Genomic DNA, 11,241 nt, shown 5'->3' with positions numbered 1-11,241 from the left:
AAGAAATGACAGTGTAAAAATATCTTAATAGCAATGTGGGATAATAGAGTGGCAAAGTATTAATCTCAGCATTTTTTATAAACTGTACATCATTTAGCACGACAGTTACGTATATTAAATCTTTAATTGTATAACCGAGGGCAAGTAGTATGGCTGGTCAGAGGTTAGTAAGTGCATTTTCAGGTTAATTTAATCATGATTTAAAATAAAGCGTTCCAAACATAGATTCATAGAACTAATGAGCCCACTTCCACTTGCCTTCCAATTCCCCTTAGGCTTCAAGGCGACCGATGACACAATCATTTTGTAAAGTAGTTCACCTCCACACGGCCGCACACTTCTGGGCACAGGCAGGTACTAAAAGGATTGTGACTTTATTGGTGCAGGTAAGTAGCAAGCAGTAGGCATGTGCCACACCAGAAGCCGGTGGTAATTTGTAAAAAAGAAAAAATAAGTGACGGCTCTCATCACGATGCAGCTTGCACCAGCCCATTTCTCTTTTTAGCGCAGCTTGAAACAGAACCAACTACTAACCATGAAAATGGGGAAAGGATGTGGCATAATGGCCAGAGCTGCCGACTTCGAACCAGGTTCGAGTTTCAAGGTCGGCGGTGATTTTAGGCAGAACAATTAATCTCCCCAGATGTGTCCTGAACTGGAGTTCATGAAAATATTGATGATTAAGTGCTGGTGCTGAGCACTGAAAACCATAGGCTCAAATTAAGCACGGCCAGAAGCACAGGTAATAATTCAACTGAGCCCCGTGATCGAATGACCATTCACCCATGTCTCAACTTTCTGAGGAACAGAATCCTCCACAGAACAGTGTGACAAAGAAGCTCCCTAACACACACACGGAAATATATGAAAGGATTTACTGTAAAATGAAGCGCTGCTAAATAAAGGCACATAAGTGTCGCCTTCTGTCAGTTTTGCATTCAATGGAGTTCTAGCTGGAAGTAAGACATGGGAGATTTGGTTTTCGAATAGAAATAAGGGATGAGAGTGAAACGAGGCAGCACATCGGTCAAATTACACACCCCAAGGATTAAGGACATGATTGTCATCCAAAAAATGGAAATACCTGCTTCTGAAAGGTCTTCAACGCTCCTAAGTAACTTCCAGATAAGGGAACATTTGCCTGTAGGATATCCAGCCAATCAATTCCTGCAATAATAAAAACTAAATGTGTTGACTGCACTAAGTAACATACGATGCTTGAGAATGAATGAAACAATGTATGCCTCTGTCTACTAGAGATGGAGAATAGAGAATGGAGAAGCAGGGTCTCATGTACAAAGCACTTGATCGCAAAGTAGTTGGTATTTTTCGAGAGTGTCGTAGTTTATGACTACTGGAAGCAATTTTTAGGATCTGCATCTCAACACAATGCAAACAAGGATTTGCAATGCAATATGTTTCACATTTACAAGAGTTTGAGCTATTGGCATTGTAAAATGACAGTGCTATTATTCATGTGTTGTTTTTAAAACAGATAAATTAGAGGCATTGTCATTTACAATGCAATGGCTTAAACTCTCACAGATGCCAGACCTATTGCATTGCAAGTGCGTTTGGCGTCCGTGCTATAATTATTTTTTAAAGCGTTAGTAGAGAGTGTTACCTGCCTGCAAGAGCAGACAGGACAAAGCTATTTGAGAAAATAGTGCCCGGATACTGCAATTAAAGTCTACCAAGTAACAACACTTTTAAGAGGAGGTGTCCTCATTGGGGTTTACAAAATGAGACAAGGTGGTACTAGGGGGGACTACTAAGCCTATTGATCAATGAAAATCCACAGTTTACAGTGTACAATGACACAAGCCAATGGAAAATATGGGTGGAGAGTGGGGTGAGCTTCACGCCCATACCTGAATACAGCATGCCTCAGAAGGTTGGAATGTTTCAACATTTTGTTTTATTTTTGAAAGACAGAAGTATGAAGGATACTAGCTTATCATGTTGTCTTTTTTGTTCCGAATGTATGATCTCTTTTTGCCTGTGTATACCAGTGCTTCAATTGAGGTCCCTAATCATCCATACTAGATTCTTTTTGATGTACTTGTGCTGATATCATGCATCAAGTTAAGGATACCTAGTTAATTTTTAGCCTCCAATTTCAATTTCCTTCACATTCACAGAATGTTTTAAAATGTTCAATTTTGCTATTTTTTAAAGTATATATGCTTAATTGATCTGCTAATAATATTGCATTTTCATCACAGTTTTGGACACCCTGAGTAGGCGTCGTGGACACCCAGGGGACTGCAGATCACATGTTCACATGTTAAGAAACACTGACATGGAGTACAATAAAATATCTTCCATTTTGTAAGCTGCGATAATAGGAAGGGAAAATACATCAGCATAATTAATAAGCTGTACATGATTTGAGGCAACAGTTAGGACAATTAGGTCTTCATTGTGAGTGGCCCAGTAAATGGGCCAGATTTTCTTCATTCTTGGAGTTATTGATACTAAAGAACCTTGAGGGTCCACTAAAAATGAGAAATTACCAGGGGAATCTGTAAATCTCCATACAATTTCCCCAGTAATTCTTAATTTTGGGCTGAGCTTTCATCCTAGATTTTGGCTGCTTTCAGCTTTCCGCAGCAAAATTCTCCAGGTGCAAGTAAAGAGATCCGCTGTGTTCCTACGTATCTAATATTTCCGATGGTGCTGGTACATCGTAGTAACGAGGGCCTTGGACATTTTATTATATACTTGTTGGCTAATTTTATGCAAAATCAAAGGTTACTAATTGCATTTTCAGGTCACTGTAATTTTAAAGAAAAATAACGCGTTTCATTGTGACAATCTTAGGGCTATTAAGATGATTTCTAGGTGTGTTCTAATCTCCTTCCTCTGGCTTGAGAGCTTACTGAAGCCACAAACGTTTTGTAATGCCCCGGTTACTTACCGGTAATCTTCATTACTCCGAGTATAGTCTTCCTCGCCACATGATTTACATAGTGAGCTTTAGCTCCACAACAGAACCCTCCAAAGCAAAAGAAAACACCTCCCACCCCCTCCCAACATGGCCGACCAGTCCCACCTGACCTCTATAAGAGGCGGACCGGCCCAACCAACAGCCTGATCTACCAAGCAAACAATGAAGCCGATAGCCAGACAGGGAGGGGGGGAGGGAACTCATGTGGCGAGGAAGACTATACTCGGAGTAATGAAGATTACCGGTAAGTAACCGGGGCATTACCTCCTCGTTAGTCTTCCTCGCCACATGATTTACATAGTGAGCAAATACCCAAGCCAACAAGGCTTCATTGACCACCATAAAAACAACACCACACGGTGATGCAGAGAAACCAACCCAAGGTTGAAGTAGAATCAATGACAAGAAAACAGGGATCACAGGAAACCTGAAATCAAGATAAAAAGGAAAAGTAGGCCAGCCAGGAGCCGCAGCACCTGCCTTCCGAACGGCCCCAGCGAAGACCCCCGGGACCGAAAGAGTCCCATGAACAAGGCGGGGGACGACTCCGCCGACGCCCGACAAATCTCCACAGAGGAGACAACCTGAAGGGGGCCCAGGACACCGGGCCACACCCCGTGGACCGACCCTGGACCCCCACCGGATCCACCGAACCCAGCGAAGCGCAGGTAGGGATGATAGCCTGTGGAAGCCAGCGAACCAAGGTGGAAAGAGGGCGAGTGGCCCGAACGAACCGGGCCAACAGACACAAACAGGCCATCCCACCGGGAAAGGAAAGACGTGCGGCCAAGAGAAGCCAAAACAGCACGCCGTAAACCAGCCCGGACAAGAGAGGAACCTCGTCGGCAGGGCAAAAAGGCGGTAAAGATACCCCCCGAGCCCGGGACCCCAGGGAAGGAACCCCGGGAAGGACACGGGGGACATGTCGGAGGAACAACCATGTCCGGCAAAACCCGCAAGAATGGAGGGGAGCGGAGGTACGACCCCCGCACGCCCATCCGCCCAGCAGCCACCACTGCCACCAGGGAACAACCACCTAAAAGGTGAGGAACCGTAAAGCCACCGAGGGCAGGGGCCCAAAGGGGCGGACCCCGAAGAGCTCGTAGAACGAGAGAGAGAACTCATATGGAAGCAACACGAATTTGCGTGACACCCTTGCGCAGGGGCCATGCTAATCTACCCTGTATCGTTCCAATTTTAGTATATGTGCTGCCGAAGCGAGCACCCAAGGGGGAGCCCGGCAGAGCGTCCGTGGGCGAAGGAGAAACAACACCGGAGCCAAGCGAGCCACCAGGGAAACCAGCCCGTCGAACACCGGACTGTGGAAGGCCCGCAAGGCCGCCCACTGGGCCCACAGGGAAGAAGGGGCCACGTATATGGGATGCCTCACGAATCTGCGTGACCTCCTTGCGCAGGGGTCAAACGAAACCGCTCTGGATAGGTCCAAATTAAGAATATGTGCTGCCGAAGCGAGCACCGGGACCACGGATGCGGGGACAGCACCCAGCCGACCGCGCCAACGCGAGAAGGCCGCCCCGTGCTGGGCACAGGAAGAGAACGCGGAAGACCCGCGGGAACCCAGCAGTGAAACCATCACCCCAGAAGAGCAACCCCGAGCAAGCAGCGACATCCGCTCAAGAACCAGGCCTGCCGAAGGAGACAGGCCCGCCGAAAAGAGCCGGCTCAACACCGACTCCGAGAGCGGGGGACCCAACCACGGTACGGGAAGATCCGGGATCGGCCAGGAGGCCCGAACCGCCAGCTCGTAAAAGGCGAGGGCACCCGGGGCGGCGGACCCCGCCGGGAACCAAAATCAGGAACGCACCACGACTTGCGTGTCAACCACGCGCGGGTGCCAGGCACCTCTACACTGCCACGTTCCAAACTAAGTCCATGCGCTGCCGAGGCGAGCACCCAGGAGCACCCTGGCCCTGCCCAAGCGGATCCAGCCGAGGACCCGCGATATCAGAGGGCACGGGGGAAACGCGTACCACAGACCGAAAAGGCCACGCGACAGGCCGGGCAACCACAAGGACCCGGAAGGAGGAGTAGAACCCGGGAAGGAGGGCCGAGTCCCCCTCCGTGAACAGAGGCACCGGAGGCAGCCCGAGCCGAGGCCCCAGGCGTCGAAACACCACCGGGGCAGGACGAGACCAGGCAACGAAGGAATAGATCCGACTCCTTTGAACCGCCTTCACCTAGCCGGACCCCGGGGGAACGCCCACATCACCCGGTCGCCTGACCCGACCAAGACCTGGGGACCCAAAGCACCCCAAATATAGTAAGTGTGCGGCCGAAGCGAGCACAGCCAAACGGCGGCAGGCCAGGAGGACATACAGCAATCCCCGAAGCACGAGGAGTTGTGTGACCGCAGGAGATCCCACCGACCCCCAAACGACCCGGCGCCAAAGGATGCTTCCCCCCCGCCCCCCTCTGAATGAACCAGAGGGAAGTACCGGGGCCAGGCACACGCCCCCCGAAGGAGGACAAGCCCGATACGAGGACCGAAGGGACCACCGTACATAGGTCAGGGAGCCGACGGGTGAGAGACACCGCCAGACGTGAAGCCACACCCACGGGGGAAGAAGAGAAACGAGGCCGAGAGGTAGTGAGAGTGGGGCCCCCCCCTTCGTAGGCCGGCCCCACAGGCCACCTCACGGTCCCCGAGCCCAAGGACCGGGACAGCCACGTCCCAGGACGGGTCGGGAAGAGCCGACACTCGGGCCCGGAAGCCAACCCCGAAAGCACTGAAGACTGACTTCGGGTGGAAAGGCCGAAGGGCCCCACCCCTGCAAGGGCGGGACGTCCACACCCACAGGTGGACGGGGAGTCCGAAGGAAGGCCGCGCCCGGGGGAGCGGGCCCCAAATGAAAAGACCGGAGACAGCCCGAGTGGGACATTCGCCAATACCGCCGACAAGGACGCAGCCAGACCAGACGGCCGAGCCAGCCTTGCGGCCAACCGAGTGGGAAAGGTGACAAAGCCCCCCCCCCACGCCCCTCACAACGGACGCCGGCAGAGGAAGGGAGTCAGGAGACCTGCGCAGAGACCCTACCCCGAGAAACCCCGGGAAACACCACTGCCGCCGGCAGAGGGAAAGTCACGCCCAACGCGGAACGAATCACGCACTTGCGTGACCTCCCTGCGCAGGGGCCATCTCGACCTGCACCGAAGCGCAACACGCCACAGCACACAACACATCCGCAAGGGCCCAAGGCGCTCGCACGAACGCCGATGTGGACCCCCTCCTGGCCAATTCCCCGAGGCGTCCCACCCCGGACACCTCCAAGGTGGAGGCCAGGCCTCTGAAGCCTGGAGGGGGCCGTTGCGGAAAAAAGACAAGCCATTGCCCAGAGCCGCAGGACGCGACACCAGGAGTGGAATAGGCACCGAGGCGAGAAACACCAGGACCGGGGACGCACACGACCCCCTGGGCGAGAGGCAGACGAGGCGAGGAGGGGTCCAGGGCCCCCGCCGCGCCCGGTCAGAAGGGCTAGCGCCGCCAAACAGGGAGACCCCGCCGATGGCGCAGAAGGAATCCCCCGCCTCCCCAAGGAGACCAGAAGGCACAGCCACCCAGCCCTCCAAACACACACGAGTCCGGAGCAACCAGACGGCCCAGGGCGAGCCAGGGCGCCAGAGGGGAAAAAAAAACAGACCAAAGCGATCCGAAAGTGGAGGCCAGGCATCCACAGCGTCGTGGAGTTGAAAAGTGTGACTCCCTCAATGGAATAGGCACCGAGCCGAGAATTATCAGGTCCGGTGAATTTTTGAGCCCAAGGCCCGCCGAGGCGGGGACTAGAACTCTGGTCCCGGGCTAGACCTTTGCCTCAGGGTCTGCCGCCCTAACCATTGAGCCACCCTTCTCCACTTCACAACCTCGGCATGGCTCAGTGCAAGTACTGCTGTATAAGTACCGCGCGCAATCGATTGCGCCATGGGACTCACTGTCCAGGGGGTGTACAGAGAAGCCGGCCAAGATACAAGTGCATATAGTAATATCCACAGTAACAACACGAACACTACACCCTGTGTTGCACGCTACAGTCAGCCAATACGGGGCCGGACACAACACAACATTTGCGAAACGGTACTGACCTCGCGCCAGCGTAGCCCCCAAAAAATGGAAAAAGCCCTCACCGAGGATTGAGCCGCGCCGTGCATGCTGCGTCCAAACCTGCCGGAAAATGCCGTGCCAGACCGATGACAGAATCATCGGACACACCTGGTGGCCCTCAAACCCCGCCCCCGAGGGGCGGGGAGCGTTTGGAGCAAACACCCGCACGGCCAACCGCCGCGGCCCGTAGGGGCCCAATTTTTACGGAGGGAGGCGGCAGCGCCCAGCGCCGCGCACCAGAGAATCCCGAGGAGAGCCTCCGGACCCGGACCGCGGAGCCCCCGCCGACATGCGAGGTAAGACTGAGTCAGCTGTCCTGGGGGCCCCATATTGCACCCGGGATCGAAACCAGGCGTTTCGAAAGTTACCGACGAACGCACTAACTCACAGCAGGGTATGTGCGGAGCTCCAGCGACTCCCAGCTCAGAAGCTGGGAACCACACGCTGTGAGACTCTCGTCCTGCCGAAGCGCCGCCGCCCCAGGCCAGGCCAGCCCGTCGCGCTCTACCACTGAGCTATGCAGTGAAAGCCCAGCGCCGGCTATGCAGCCAGCGCACACGCTTGTAGTTAAAAGAGCATGCAATTGATATACATTTTCTTTAACCAAGCCGCCTACTGACTGAGCTATCCCAGCTCTTCCACCACCCGTGGAAAGAAGGCAGAGCGCCATCTGCACAAAACACAGCAGATAGAGGCGGAACTGACCTGATAAGCCAGCCCAACCGTCAATTTGTATACAAACACACGCAACTGCATTACCCCACCGGGTCACAAAACGCACCGCAGTCAGAATACACGGTGAGAATTAAAAACTGCAGGCAGACCGGCCGTAACAGGGCAGCAGCTCGAGCCCAGGGGTTATTCACACGATGGGCGTCTGCTGCGCTGGACCCAAAAGCCCACAGAGTGGCCAGGGCCCATCAGTAACGACCTGGGGATACAAGGGAATGACCAAACACCCCACATCCCCGGCCGCCCCCCCCCCCCCCTGTAAACCCCTGGCACGCTAGAGCAGCACCTAACCGGCCCCATAGGACCGGGGGAAGGAAGAGGGGGGGGGATTTTTTAGGCATAAGGCACCAGAGACCGCTAGAGCAGGTCCTCCACCCTAAACCCCAAGGGCCAGCTCACGCCGGCCCATCTTACCTGAACAGCGCCTCTGGAGAGAATCGCGCAGAACAAAAAAAACAGGCTGTTGGTTGGGCCGGTCCGCCTCTTATAGAGGTCAGGTGGGACTGGTCGGCCATGTTGGGAGGGGGTGGGAGGTGTTTTCTTTTGCTTTGGAGGGTTCTGTTGTGGAGCTAAAGCTCACTATGTAAATCATGTGGCGAGGAAGACTAACGAGGAGGTAATGATGTGCCCCAGAGTACCACTGGACAATTCTGAATGTAGGTTGATACAGACAGGCCTGTTTTTATAGTTACTTGCTATTGGCAGGATCAATGGGACTGTGTGATTCTGCAGCGCAGCATTTTCCACGGAAATACAGTTTTCCCATGCTTGCCAGTAATCTACCATTTCAATAATGCGCAGATTTCAAGAAAAAAAACTTCTTCTAGCGAAAATGGATGTAAGGCTACGAAATAAACATGGCACATGCGTGCATTATGCAAAAAGTCAGCTTTGCGCTGTTCTCTGCTGTTATTAAAGATGTGAAGTTGCTGCCAAGATAATTTCAATCAAAAATTTAAATACACTGGAGTAAGCAGTAATTTCACGGTATTATTTTGACACTGAATTACTGAAAATTACATGATTTCCCCAATTCTCGAAAAAATCCTACCGCAGGAACCCAGGAACCGCAGAGGCTGCCCCCGCGAAGGGGGGGCTCAAGAGCCGGCGCCATAGCGGTCGCTGTGCTCCTCTCCTCCCCCCCCCCCCCAGGAACAAGCCAGCGCGCCAAAATTTGGCACGCTGGCAGGCAAGGGCGCGAAAACAGCCTTGGCTCTTTGTAACACCCCCGCCCTCGCAACCCCTTCACCCCGACCTGGACCGTCCGGGCCAATGCGCGGGGGGGGAGCGGGTTTCAAACTAGCCAGTTGGGGCTTGGCAGTGGGCAAGCCCCTCAGGGTACCAAAGGAAAGGGGGATATAAGGCTGCTCCCCCAGGTGAGCTCCAAGTACACGATTGGAGCAGGGGGAGCAGCGCCGGGGGCTTGAGTTTTTGTCTTCTTACCGGATCGAAGAAGTCCACCGGATCGGGGAAGCGGAGAAGGACGAAGTGCTAGCCAGCAGTCCGCGGGCAGGCGTAGCTGGAGCCCAACCGGCAGGAGAAAGGGAGGCCAACACCAGGAGGACGGCGGAACTCACGGCAACTTCGCAGCAAAACACCAGAGCCTTCACCCGGCAAGCGCGAAGAGGAGGACGCCGGAGCCCACCCGGACGGACGATGGTGAGCGGCGGCAGCAGGTAGCATACGACACCGGTGCCCACCCAGCAAGCAGCGGAGAGAGCGCGGGTAAGCAGGGGACCGGAGCCCACCCGGCCGACGAGCAGCGTGCCCGGAACCGCCGCCGCACAGCCCGAGACTCCAGCCGGAAACGCTGGGGGCGGAGCGGCGGTACAGCCCGGGTGAGCAACACGAACGCATCGCCCCTCGAGCCCGCGCCAGCTGATCGGTTGGATCGGGCTGCGGCCGAGAGGGCGGGAAGCCCCTCCTCACTCGCGCAGGTAGCTCCCCCGAGGCAGCCAGAAGAGCGGGGGGATCACCGAGGGAACTGCGTGGCAGAGGTCATCATGTGAGGGGGCAGACAGTGACAAGCGGCATAGAAAGCTCGGCCGTGCAAACAGCAGGCAATGTGGACAGTAAAGCATTTTGGTGCAAGGATTAGGCGGCAGCACCCCGCCACGACTGCGCAGTCAGGCACACGCCGGTGAATTCAAGCCCAAAGGAGCAGCTCAGGCACTGTTGGTGCATTAACGCCGCGGCAGCACCCAGCCAGAACAAAAAAGTGGGCACAGCACACCATGGGGGGCCCAGTCAAACCCAGGAGATCGCTCGGTGGCACGAGTGCGCAGGCAGAGGCACGCAAGCGAGCACAAGGGGCAAGCATCAAGCAGCATGGCAAAGAGGGGAAGAGGCAAGAGGCAGCAGGAGGACCTCACCGACCTGCTGCAAAGGATCAGGGAAGCTTCGGTGGTCCATGGGAGCGAGTGGCTGCAGCCCCACCTATGGGAGAACTGAGAAGAGGGGCCCAGCGGCCGCGGTCAGGAGGAAGCCGGCGCTCCACCAGGCAAGAGGCAGAAAAAGGTGCCAGCCAGGTTCGCAGGAGCAACGACCCACAAGAAGGCAACCCCAAAGATGGCACTGCCACCTAGACCTAACACGGCGGCGGCTGGACCGGACAAGAGGGGCTTGGACACTCCGGCAGCGGGTGAGCATATCAGCGCGATAGTAGCGGAATGTTTTAAGACTATGGCACCAATGTTTATGAATGCAAATGTACAGGGTGGGGGGCTCCCATTAGGGGGACGTCAGACAGGATGGAGAGGGGCTGCGGCAACAGAGGACGCAGAAGAAGAGGAGGAATCATCAGGGCTGCCCTGGCACCTACTCGATCCGGGGTTTGCGCGTAGGGCGGCACTAACAGGTACCGGGGCCACAAGCAATAGACTAGGGGACGAGTCACCAGTGGTAGCATGGGGGGCAGGCGTTGACCCCAGGCCAACAGCACCGGGGCTAGAGCCATATGCACGGCCCTCACCGGGGCCGGCACCACTGACCACCAGAGCCACAGGGCTCGCGAGCTTAATTCCACTTGCAGTAAAGGAGAGAATTTGGAGGAAGGAATTTGTAGATATCTTCTCGCTATTAGAAATACAGCTAGAAGGGTTGGACTTCACAACATGCGATAAGAAAGAGGAGGAGAGAAGGGAAAGGCCTAAAGAGCGGAAGGAGCCGAACTTTGATAATTGGCTGGACGCATTTCGTATTATGGCATGCATAATTATTGAAAAATTCCCGCGCTGCGCAGCAGATCTGTGGCTCTACGAAGCAAGCATTCACAACGCGCAAAGGCAATTCCCATGCGAGGCGTGGCTCGAGTATGATAAAGGTTTTAGACAAAAAATGCAGACCCACCCAGAATGGAGTAGAACGAGGAAGATGTGTCCGGCTTCATCCATAAGATGATGGTAGCGAAGGGGGCGAAGACTTGGTATGGCAGGCAGGAGCA

The 11,241-nt window shown here is 54.7% G+C and overlaps 2 non-coding genes across 2 annotated transcripts; both read right to left on the bottom strand.

Moving 5' to 3' along the window:
• Window positions 1-4,068: 4,068 nt before the first annotated feature.
• On the bottom strand, window positions 4,069-4,175 carry LOC147750981 (U6 spliceosomal RNA). Its single transcript, XR_015300337.1, has one exon. It is a non-coding gene; the product is annotated as a U6 spliceosomal RNA (small nuclear RNA).
• Window positions 4,176-4,320: 145 nt separating this feature from the next.
• On the bottom strand, window positions 4,321-4,427 carry LOC147750980 (U6 spliceosomal RNA). The gene has a single exon (XR_015300366.1). It is a non-coding gene; the product is annotated as a U6 spliceosomal RNA (small nuclear RNA).
• Window positions 4,428-11,241: the final 6,814 nt, after the last annotated feature.

Source organism: Lissotriton vulgaris, chromosome 1_1 (assembly GCF_964263255.1).
Source record: "Lissotriton vulgaris chromosome 1_1, aLisVul1.2, whole genome shotgun sequence".
NCBI classification, from domain to species: Eukaryota; Metazoa; Chordata; class Amphibia; order Caudata; family Salamandridae; genus Lissotriton; species Lissotriton vulgaris.
Note: the sequence above shows the minus strand (reverse complement) of the source record. Positions and strands in the feature narration are given on the sequence as shown.